General features: G+C 32.2%; 1 long non-coding RNA gene across 1 annotated transcript in view; it reads left to right on the top strand.

Moving 5' to 3' along the window:
* Window positions 1–343: 343 nt before the first annotated feature.
* LOC145678875 (uncharacterized) overlaps window positions 344–12,656 on the top strand; it is a 747,802-nt gene continuing 735,489 nt past the window's right edge. Inside the window, exon 1 of the long non-coding RNA XR_014130474.1 lies at window positions 344–1,173. This is a non-coding gene — a long non-coding RNA (uncharacterized LOC145678875). The remainder of the gene's footprint in view (window positions 1,174–12,656) is intronic.

Here is a 12,656-nt window from a genome sequence, read left to right as displayed (position 1 = left end):
AAATAAAACAATCGGCTTTGCATCTAGAATATTTTGAGCTCTAGTTGCTTTCTCTTTTTTGGTGGCTGGGTCTTCGAAAGGAAAAGCAAACGGGGTGAGAAAAGTGCCTCCCTCCCTGCCTTCGCATGGGTTTTTTATTATTTTAACGGCCTCTTTTTCGATTCTTGTTGACGAATGCGGGCTATGTCAAACCAAGATGGAAGTCAATCTTTCTTCCACCATCTGAGAGCGTTGCTTTCTCGGATCGGATGCCTCAACATCACGTGGACAGGCCTTCTAAACGGCGCGGATAGTTAGTGGTGCAGAAGCCATAAATGATGGGAGGCTTCTCGGCGCACGACGAGTATGCCAAACAGAGGAGAAATACCTTTTATACAGTTTACATTGGCATTCGAGTAGACGTAAGGGGTTCGAAGCCCAACCCCTGTGCCTTTCCTCCGAGATTCACAACCCTCAACAAACATATCTACATTCATAAACAGCCTCCCCTCCGTCGCGTCGCGACGCTAACGGTCTATCTTTATTAATATTATTATTCCTTAGGAAAAAAAAATCGCCATAAAGGAAAACAACACATACGGCCGAAAAATATGAGGGGGGTCAACATACACACACACACACACATACACACAAACACTCTTACATCTTTTGCCATCCGGTAACGTTATTGGCGAGAATTTGATTCTGTGATATATCGCCCGTAGATGCTCTCGGGTTCGTCGGTTATAACATCACATGCGCGCTTCAAGATCGTTACTTTATTATATGGATAAGTAATATACCATATATATATATACATGCATAACTTTTCTCAGTGTCTATCTTAGGAACAAACGGGATTCTGTATCGGGCAAGCTTAAGAGTGAGAGATTTATCTCCTGTATTTATTTATTTATTTATTTTATAGTTATTTTTTATTTTAACTTTCTAGCAGTATTTATTTTCGTTTAGAACAACTTCGGTTTGAATTTGAGTTGGTTATTTCTATTATCTCCGGTTTAAATATTTTTGTTTACGTAATTTTTGTTGCTCCGTATCCGAAATTTTAAAATATTTTTAGATTCGAAAGTGGTGGGGCGGATAATTTCGACTAGGCAAGACGGAATATTATTGCATACCAAGTGTTCAGCCGGGCGGGAAATACCTCTGCAGACAACATTTGCAATTTTTTTGGTAAGTACTACTAATTTTTTTCTATTATTTTTAAATTTTTGTTAGTAATTTTACGTTTTATATTAGTAAAATTTCTAGTATTAGTGTTATTCTGAGAGAAATGTAGATTTTTGTTTAAAATATGCTGGAGTATAAATTCAAAAATATTTTTTTTTGACTGGTGTGGTGTAAGTACTCAATTCTGAGCAATGGTGTCATACTGTAAGTGTAAACAGTATGACAAAATCGGACATCCTTCTACTCTACCCTTCCCCCCTCTCCCTAGACGCCTTCTCAACTCCCTCCCTCTCTCTCTCTCTCTCTCTCTCTCTCTCTGTTTTAGTGTGTGAGGTGGGAGGGGTCTATATTACAAGTACCCCATCTCCCTTGTGTAAAACACAGTGAACTCCCTTAATAATGACCTCATGGGGTTTTCGATGCAATGACCCTTGGCCGTAGGAGTCCAACTGACCAATCCGCGTGCACAGGAAGTTAGATTATTTTTTTGTTAATGCTTTGTGCATAATTACAAAAGATTTCTAGTAAACCCTAATAAAAAAAAATAGCAAAAGTGTATATTAAATTCTTAAGTATGTATAATTGTAGCTTTGTTGTTCACAAAGAATATTTTTATACTGTTTAGTTTTTAAAATAATAAAAAAAATAATGACAAAAAATATCACGTGAATGTACAATAAGCATGAAGTTGAAATTATGTTGAATTTCGTTGTGAAAAATTGACTATTATATAAAACATTTTAAGAAAGACAGAAAAAAACATGTTAGTAAAACACAACTTTCCGTTTGCAATGTAAGTTGATAATGATAATTTCAAAAGAAAAATTAAGAAACAACAAGTTTTTGATAGGGAATAAAATTTTGTAATTGAAGAGCTACTAAATTTCTAAATTTAGAAGACTAATTATTTGCTCTTTTTTAAAATTGTCTAGTAATAAACAGTTTATAAAATATTATTATTTTTTCAATTTATCGTTCGAAAATTATCGCAATATTAATACTTGAATTAACAAAATTAGTTTGTGAAATATCGCAAATATTTACTTGTAGTTTAGCGCAAATTTAATACACTTATTTTGTCTCACTAAAATAATATGATACAAAATTGTCATCATTTTAACAACATATTTATATTTAACATATTAAATGTATTAAAACAATTTCCATGATTAACAATTTTGATCAATATTTAATTACATCTCTTATAGAATAATTTATAAAATTAAAAAATGCAAAATTTTGGTTCCATTATTCACATAAATGAGTGATTATATTATTTTAGACCAATGTTTTGAAGATGTTATTTTACAAAAAATAATTATTATTTTGAGTTTTTTTTTAAATGTTGGCAAAATTCTTTTCCCAGCGAAGTAAATGCTTTAAAATGCTGGTTTTCTTAGATTTTTATAAATTGGAACGTTTGTACTCCCGGAAGTGTTGTTTCGTTTATTTTTGTGTCCAAAACGACCGGATTTTTATTTCTTGTATATTTTTTTATTTTGTGTTTTTTTATTTATTTTATTTTATTATTTTATTGGCGAAATATGAAAGATTTACATTTTATTCTAATTTTATAATTATACAGAAGTTAAATGATTAGCTTCGTTTTTCTATGTACGGTTGTTTTCATTTCACCATAGTGATTTTATCAATTATTTTTCTCTTTTGTTGATTACCAAATACTAGCTACTACCCAAAGAGAGTTAACCCTCTGTAGACGATGTAAAATGCAATTTTGGTTAACTAATAACACAATATTTAAAATAAACTTTCTGTACAAAGATTAGTAATTCACATCATCTTATTCACATGGTGTCTTATGTTATCTAGGTCTATGCAAAACGGTGAAGAAAAATGTATTTGCACTTTAATTCTTGCAGCTAAATTATTTTATTATTTCTTTAACTAATCCAGCATATTATTTCAACACATAAAAGACTTTAATTTATGATATTTACCAAATGTTCTCATTTTTTTTACAAAAAATAAACAGTTGATAAGTATTCAGGTGTTATACATTATTTTAAAGCATAAAGATAATAGTAGGATTCTTATAGCGATTTGACTAAGTTCGTTACATTTTGAAAAATACAATTACATTTATTCTATTGATTTAGATTTATAATAAAGAAATTTACAATTTATTATTATTTAAAAATATGTATTTACTTTAAGTTTTCTAAACAAAAATCATTTTAAACACTTTGAATAAAACTGTGTTGTAAAATAGAAAATTGTAATATAATGCAAACATTTTACTGTTAAAATAACAATAATTATTGGTAGTTTATCTTTTAATAATCTGTAAAAAGAATTCGTTAATATCAGCAATCGGTTATTATACCTTTAGTCTTAGCTTTCAGTGACAATACCAGTACTTAAAATATATATCTTATTTATCCTAAATCAAACATAATAATAATAATAATAATAATAATAATAATAATAATAATAATAATAATAATAATAATAATAATAATATAGTATAGCATTATAAGAAGCATTACTATTTCTAATTCCAAGCCAGCAGAAAATCTAAAAATTCATTCACCATTCTAAATTTATTTTAGTTCTGCATTTTTCTATAACACTTATAGAGATATCTTTTTGGAAAATTTTAAAGAAATAGTTTTCAGATGATGATAGCTTTATTCAATGTACTGCGTAATTTCCTGGTACTTCATTTCCCAAGATTTTGCAAAGCGAAGTGAAGAAGAAAATGTTTTGCAGCATATAAATATTAAAGTATTTTTTAATTTTTTGTTCGTTGCAATTAACTCAATGACCATCATTTATTTCACAACAAATATTTAACAATAAGAAATACGTAAAAGAAAGGTAAGTTTTAGGAAATTATGCTTTGAAAGCATTAGTAAACTGCGTTACCAAATTGGACCTTACTAAAAATATTTTTGCATTTCAAAATGTTTCAAAAACAAATAGTAGGGGAGAATTAGAAAGTATATATATAAAATATCTAAGCACGTATTTGGGTTTTGAATAGTAACTGCATGATTGTAATGTGGGTGTTGAGAATATGAAAAAAATATATCCAGTATTTTCCCTGTTGTGCATATAATTCACTGTATGTAGCATTTGGCTAAGGGAAATTAATCACTGCCTACGCGTTATTTTCGTACATTGTAAAGTATAATCAATTGTACTATCTTCTATAGCATCTTAGATCTAAATCATCGGAATTTTATTTTGCAGTGTTTAACTTCACAATTGAGATTTGGAATTAATTTATCTTGTTTTAAATAGTATCAAGTTAACTTAAATACAAGTTTATTTTGTATTTGACCAGATTAATATTTACAGGTGTGAAACAAATAGAAAATATTTGTGCATGTATGTGTGTCTATCTGTTTGTCTGTCTTACCTTTTTTTTTTTTTTTTTTTATGGCACTCATCATATTTTAAAAATCCTTGTATGTTTTCTTTCAAGCTTTCTAATTAGAGAAATGTGGGTTGGATATAATATTGGTGAAGGATCAGGCGATAAAGGACGTGAAAAGAAATGACTCCAACTTGGAAGTTTTTGTATCGAACGCTATATGTAACTGCGAAATTATTTGGCATGATAATTTAAAGAAAAAGAATCTCATTTTGAGATTTTTTTCTTTGTAAATTTGCGAGCTATTTCTATTGCTTAAGTTAGAAATCAAAAGTAAATTATCTTTTCCCAATTTGGAGGAACAAAAACTTGTAATAACTTTGAGGAAAGTTAAAAGACTCTACTATCGCAAAATGGATGTCAAAACGTTTTCATTACCTTTACAATGTATTCTCTAGCTATTTTCCTATCTTCCCAATGTATTTTCTAGATATTTATCTATATTTCCCATTTATTTTCTAGGTATTTTCCTATCTTCCCATGTATTTTCTAGATATTTTCCTATCTTTCCAACGTATGTTTTAAGTATTTACCTATATTTCCAATGCATTTTTAAAATGTTTTTCTGGTGTGTTGAATGTATTTTCTACATATTTTCCTATTTTTTTCAATGCACTCTCTAGTTATTTCCCTACCCTTCCGATATATTTTCAAGGTATTTTCTTATCTTTCCTGAGTATTTTTTAAGTATTCCCTATCTGTCCAATGCATTTTAGAAATATTTTTCCTATTTTTCAAATATATTTCTATATCTTGCCAATGTATTTTCTAGATATTTCCTTATCTTCCCAATGCATTTTCTAGGTATTTCTCTATCTTTCACATGTATTTTCTAGACATTTCCCTATCTTTCCAATGAATTCTCTGATTATTGATTCACCTTGTTTTTACGAAGTTTGAATATTGATCTCTTGAATTTGATTGGATATTTTTTTTGAATATTGTCTCTTCTTACAAAATACATTGAAAAGATTATTTATTGAACTTCTCTTTACAAAGTTTGAATATAGATCTCTTGAATTTGATTGAATATTTTTTTGAATATTGTCTCTTCTTACAAAATACATTGAAAAGATTATTTATTGAACTTGTCTTTACAAAGTTTGAATATTGATCTCTTGAATTTGATTCAATTATTTTGAATACTATCGCACCTTACAAAATACAGTACATTACAAAGATAGAGAAAACGTTGTGCCATCTATTGTCAATAGTGAAAGCTTTACAATTACCTTAAGGCTCTTCGCTATTTTCTCTACTACTTTTTATATTTTGTTTTAGTGAACTACTAATATTTCAAGACAACGATTGACACTAAAAATTAGAAAACGAAGCAAATACTATTTTGCAAAAATAATATTAAATGAGCCTATATCTGTTTACAAAAAATTTTCTTATAAGAGATTTTGGATACTCAGTTCCTGACTTCATAATTTCAGGTCACTCGAATGTTCTGCATTATACACAAGGTGTTGAAAGCAGTAATTAATTCATGTAAAAGGATTTTGCGAGGTGCTAACTGCCTCTATTTCTATATTTTGGATCTTCTTCATTCTTTCTAAGTTATCAACTAAAATTCAAAAGAGCTTAGGTGAGCTTTGTGGAGATAATTCTTAATATTTAGGCTTAATAATTGGCCATTTTTCTCGGAAGCACGATGGCTCAGTAATAGAAAGATTACCTCTGATGTGTAGGGTTCTTGGTTCGACCACCGGTCAAGTTTGTGGTAGACATCGTATTCGTGGGTTTTCTCTCAGGGTACGCCCGTTTCCTCCCACTTTCTCATTCCACCAATTCTTCCATCATCATTTCCTTGCTTTAATAATTGTCTCCCTTAGCCTAAAGAGCACAATCATGGGACGTTAAAATAAAATATTTTTGTCCATATTACTTGGTATAAATTCACTCCTACAATTTATTCATTTTTTTTTATTTGCCTGAATGTTCTGTACGAATGTAGATTTTAGGCTACTTATCTGACCTTGAGAATCAGAGTTAGTATCCTAATATTACACACATAAGGGACTAGCTGCTGTATCCGTGATTCAAATAATTAGATGACAAATTGAAAAGATGAAATTATTCACGGTAAAACATTTCTCTTTCATCAAATAAAAAGATATAGGGTCTACAATATATTTCCAATATATTCATGTTCACTTGTGTATGCCTATATTTCCTGTAACAACGTAAAAAATAAATGAAAAAATTGTTTACAGTGGCCTATTAGTAATAGACAAGATTTTAATGTGTGTTTTATTTTTAAAGTTTCGTTTACAATGCACACATCAACAATCTTGAATAAAGCTGCTAGCTGAATGTGTTTTGGAAAGCGTCATCTTAAAGTATTTTATTCTTCAACTAGCTTGAGTCAATTTGTTTCGCTGGATTCAGCGACACGAAATAAAATCTTAACTGAAAAAAATTTTAAAAATCAAAGATTAAAATTAATGAAAAACCATTAAATGATGATAAAATATGACAAATAAAGGGAAATTGAAGGAATTGTAAATCATACGGCAGTTTCGGGACAATGAAAAATTTTATCAGAGTGGTTGGGCTAATGACAGTGTTCGTATATTTCCTTAAGAAAATTTCCCTCAACTGATACAAAAAATTTCCCTTTTCTTATCAAATTTCCCCTAGTTTGTTGAGTGCCTAATTTCTATGATAGAAATTATGTTTTAACCTTATATTGAATTGAAGGAATTCCTAACCACCTATTTTTAAAATTTGTTTTCCTTCCCGTACAAAAACACCCAGTCAACAATGAGTAGCAAATTATGCTACCTTCAATACATACTCACAGACACAGACTTACACACACATACAAACTATTGCTATGATATTGATTTGTTTCTGAAGAACAAAGAAAAATTTAAGCATTTATATTGATCAATCAGACAGCTCGAAAATTTCTTTGGATTTTCACGTTTTATCGAAAAAAAATCCTTTTTCTGTTTTTGCTAACTTCACCTATGAAATTTCCCTAGATTAGGGAAATTTCCCTCAAACGACGAACACTGGCTTTTGGTTGCCTCATCGTGTAATTTCTGTGGAAATTAAAATAATCTACATGCGCAATGGTGAACCATTAACAATGAGAAGTCAGTTCCATTGGTGACCAATTAGCTATCTCAGGTTTTGAATAGCTGATTGTCAAAAGTGGAATGGTAAAAACACTCCTCGCTCAAAGTGAAAAATTCTTTTCATACTTTTTAGATGTTTTGTCGTGAAAGAGTATGATACAACGTCTATTTCATTTTCATATAATGTCCGTCAATCTGGCCCCATCCACTCCAGTACTAATTTTAAAACATATGTCAAAAATTAGTGCTAAAAAAATGTAGTGTTAAAAAAATTTGTGCTGTTACACAAACGTTAAGAAACAAACAAACAAAAAAAAAAAAAGATTCTGGGTAGGGCTAGGTTCAGGCTAGCCTCACCCACTCAACCAATTGAGATTAAACCCAGACACGAAGTTAATGTTGAATTAGTGCTGAGGATACCACATAGAAAAAAAAATAGTGCTCTTATCAGAAAGCTAAAAGATACACAAAATTGTTTAATGGCGGCATCATTAAAGAAAACAATCGATACCTCATTTTTATGATAAGATGAATAGCACTAATTTTCTTTCTATGCGGTATCGTTAGCACTAATTCAATACCAACTTCTTGTATAGGTTTCATCTCAATCGATTGAATGGGAGGGGCTAGCATGAACCTAGCCCCACCCAGAATCTTTTTTTGTTTGTGTAACAGCAATTTTTTTTAACACTACAGGTCGTAAGCACTAATTAGGCACTCATTTTTTTTGCATATGTTTTAAAATTAGTGCCGGTGTGAATGGGGCAGGTTCACGGACATTTTCATATAGGCCTATAGACAGATTGTAAACGTAGTCTTCAGATTTTCATATCTGTGAATTTCATACAATTTTATCTGAATTCAAGTCATTTTTTACAAATCTACAAATCAAGAAACAATATTATAATATTGTGCACGGGAATGATCGCAGGATTTTTTTCCAAGGGGGGTATAAGATCAATTTCACGGGAGGCAAAAGACTGATTCTAAGGGGGCCAAATACTGATTCCAAGGGGGAGCAAATGACTGACACACGAACACAAACACAAATACAACCAGTCATTGATGCATACCAGTGGCGGATCTATTACAGGACAGAGGAGCTTAGCCCCTCCCCCCCCCCAGTTTTTTTCAGTGACAAAAATAATTTAAGCTATTATTTATATACTTTTCAAATTTTATAGTAAATTCATGATATACCTATCATAGTTTGGATTTTGACTGCACCCGCAGTTTTTACCTCCTAGATCTGCCACTGATGCATGCGTGGGCATAATACATCACAATTTAAAATAATAGTTATTTACCCACATTTCCTTATTAAGTGCACTAAACAAACTTAAGTGTTGTAGTATATGAGAGCAAAGTATTATGTTTTGACAAGAAAGTTCTTAGAAATCATCCTTAGAAAATCCAGCGAAACAACTAAAACCCCTTGCCCCCTCCGCTGCTTCGAACCATGATTATGGATAGTAATTAGTGTCTTAACATTTTATGCAATTGAAAGGATATAGTGTAATGTAAAATATAGGATATAGTATTGTCTATAATTAACTCAAGCTATTAAACTTCTATTGTAGGCCATATTTTGAATATTCGATTAAGGTTGTTACTGGAATATTGTAAATATATAAATAATACTTGTAAAAATGAAGCATCTGATTACAAATGAAATTAATTCTTCAGTTTTTAGTAGACTAATAATATCTTTCTTGGTATTTGTCAATAATTTACATCACTGAGTTAAGCGTTATACTAAAATTTTATTGAAAAAAAAAGTAGAATTTTTGCATTTTTCTGAATAAATTCAAAAGAATCAATGATTTCAAGGGAACCGGAAGCTACCACGAGGTTTTAAAATTTGATTTAAAAAATGTGCAGAATTTTTTAAACTACGTCTTGAAACGAATTATTACTTATTTTAATGTCCCATGGTGCTCTTTAAGCTAAAAGATACGAATGACTAATGATTAGGAATGCTTATGAAATTATTGGTGAAATGAAAATGTCGAGGGAAACCCTAGAAAACTCAGCGAATGATGTTGTGCTTTACAAACTCGTGTGACTCGTGTGTACTCGTGTGAGACTCACTGACTCCCGTGCCCTTGAAACCAATTATGTCAAAAGCGAGATGATAACTGTTTTGTTAGATATATAACAGGTATATCCTAAAGTTGGGCAACACTTCCACACCCAAACAGGAGGCGCGTGTATACACTATGATCGGCCACAAGTTCGACGTAAAACTGACCCAAAAAGTAGTGTGGCAAGCGAACTATTCAACACGGAGCCACTCCATCAGCATTTTCAGTCAGTTTTCAGTTTCAGTGCCCAACAAGAACGTCTGATACGTGCATTGTTGTTGTATGATTTCCAACTTCGGCATAACGCTGTGGCAGCAACCCAAAACATTTGTCACGCGAGAGGGAAACCACAGCAACTCCTTGGTTCCAGAAATTTCTTACAGAGTGTAAAAATGTAGATCAGCCAGAATAACAGATTCTGAGCTCACTGAGTAATACCCATCCACCAATACATGATAATTGCCAAACCAACTCGGCACGTCATAGTCCATTGTAGTTCGTCACCTTCAGTACCTCGGGTAAACCATCAGGAGCTACCACATTGTACCTCATGAGTTGACAAGGGCGCTGATCCCGGGGGGCGAGGGTGCCCGGACCCCCTTCAAAGCTCATGTGGGCCCCTCTATTGTAGTTATGAGTATAAATATTTGGCGTAGTTTGAGTGCGATTTCTCTTAAAATTTTCATCTGAATGGGCCCCTCAAAAATTTACAGAGAAATCGACGCACTTGTACCCCAACTCAGATACAGAAAAGAGTGAATTGTTCCAACAACTGCTCTAAAATCCGCGTAATGTGCATTTCCTGAACCGAATTGTCACACACGACGAAAAGTGGGTGTTTTCCAGAAAGTCCAAAATGTAAAAACAGTGCTTGAGCAAGAGCCAACTTCCACGGGCATAAAATCATGCTCTATGTGTTGTGAAACTACGAGGGCATAATTCACTTTGAGTTCGTTCTTAATGGTCATACCATCGATGCCCACCTTTATTCCGAACAGTTGGATATGCTGCACTACACCAAAAAATATCTTGCATTCGGGATTCGAAAGCGGGTCCTACTGCAACAAGATAATGTAAAACCATACTCGACTAGTAAAAAGGCAACAAAAAATTCAGGAACTTGATGGCATCAAACGGACCCTGATCGTGTTCCTCTGGATTATCAGCTTTCAGTACATGGTACACTTTTTGAAATCACAATGCTTCACCAACCAGCATCAGGTGGAAACATTATGATTGATTTTTTTGCCTCTGAGGACAAGATGTGGAATCAAGAAATTGCCAGAAAGGCGGCTGCAGGGAGTGCAACACGAGGGGCTATACTTTGTTTGTTAACCTGGCCTTGCTGTATTGTAATAAATATAGCAAAGAAACAAGCCGGTAGCCAGCCCAAAACTGCAGGGGTGACGATAGAAGTTAGGGGGACCCGATTCAACCATGTTATAGTTCATGTGCAAGCCTTCCGTGAAAATTTTAGGCGGTAATGAAAAATTTAGGGGAGCCGCCTCCCCTAGGCCTCCCCGGACCTATCCAGAAATAGGATCTTTGGTCTTTATTATATTGGCATACCTAACAGCGTTGGTCCAATTCACCCCGTATTCAGTATATAATTAGTTACATACAAATTATTGTCAAGAGTTGGTAATACTTCCTATGGGTAATTAGAATAGGAGCTTACCCGAACACCTCTAGATGTCAATTCCGTCCAATGATCCTTAGCAACATATTTGATAAATAAATATTGTTACCTAAACGTGCATTCATTTTCGGAGAAAATATAACCTCTTTTATGGGATAGAAAGTAAAGGAAAATTACTTTATGCTCGTTAATATAAATACAACGTCCACAGAAACATTTTCACTAAACCACAGCCAATTTCTTTTGTAAGTTTCATGAATAGTCTTGGAAAGTATTGAAAATAAAACTTCATATATATTCTTCATATAACTTCATATAATATATTGTTAGAATTTCCTTTATAAATGTTTGCAAATTTTGGTAAAAATTTAAAAATCGGGGAAAACAGTAGGGATAAGTAATTTCGCAAGCATATTAAAGTATTTTCGACTTAAAATTGAAAGTCGTATATATTAACAAGTAGTATTTTATCAAAATATTTTAGGTATTAGATATTAATTTCAACAAACAAGTCACTATGCAAATTACACAATCCTTAATTATTTTAGATTTTGTAACAATACAAATTTCTATATGTACTGAAAAGAAAATTAAATTTTGCGTTCTTATTTTAAACACACATTATGAGGACAGGGCGTACTCTTCATGTAGCCTCGTAGCCTCGACTTTCACCTCAAGCGCTGCTGTATAATTCACTGTTGAGAAACTATGGCATCCTTCTATGTAATTACGTTAAGTAAATTAAAAGCGGTTTCACTTTGTAATTTAGTGGTATTTGGGTTTGAATCTCGCAATCGGTCATTCTTACTGATTTTTTCCCGAGGCTTTAGTTTATCCACCAGATGAAAGTTGAGATCGTGTCTTTAAATATAATAGATCTTCACCATTGTCATTCTAAATATATTCCAAATTAGAACTCAATTTGAGATCACTTTTTTTTTAAAAAAAATACTTAACTAAGTTAATAATACTACGTAGCATAGAATTTTAATTTCCACTGTAGAATACGAGGGCAGTCAAAATGTTCCCAGAATTCTGTTGCAGCTTTTTATTACTACAATCAGGGCCGGATCCAGGGGGCAATCGGGGCGATCCCCCCCCCTCCACTAGAAGAGGAAACTTTCTTATTTTATATACATAACTGAAACCCATCCCAAAGTTTGGAGCCCTTAAAAGTATAGCAGTATGACAACCCCCCCCAGAAGTCGGTCCTGGATCCACCCCTGACTACAATATATTATTCTAAGTACACATTTACTTACTAGCCTACAGGGTAA

The sequence above is a fragment of the Thermobia domestica genome, chromosome 2 (genome assembly GCF_964235325.1).
Source record: "Thermobia domestica chromosome 2, izTheDome1.hap1.1, whole genome shotgun sequence".
Classification (NCBI taxonomy): domain Eukaryota; kingdom Metazoa; phylum Arthropoda; class Insecta; order Zygentoma; family Lepismatidae; genus Thermobia; species Thermobia domestica.
The sequence above is the reverse complement of the archived record's forward strand: the minus strand, read 5'-3'. Positions and strand labels throughout refer to the sequence as shown.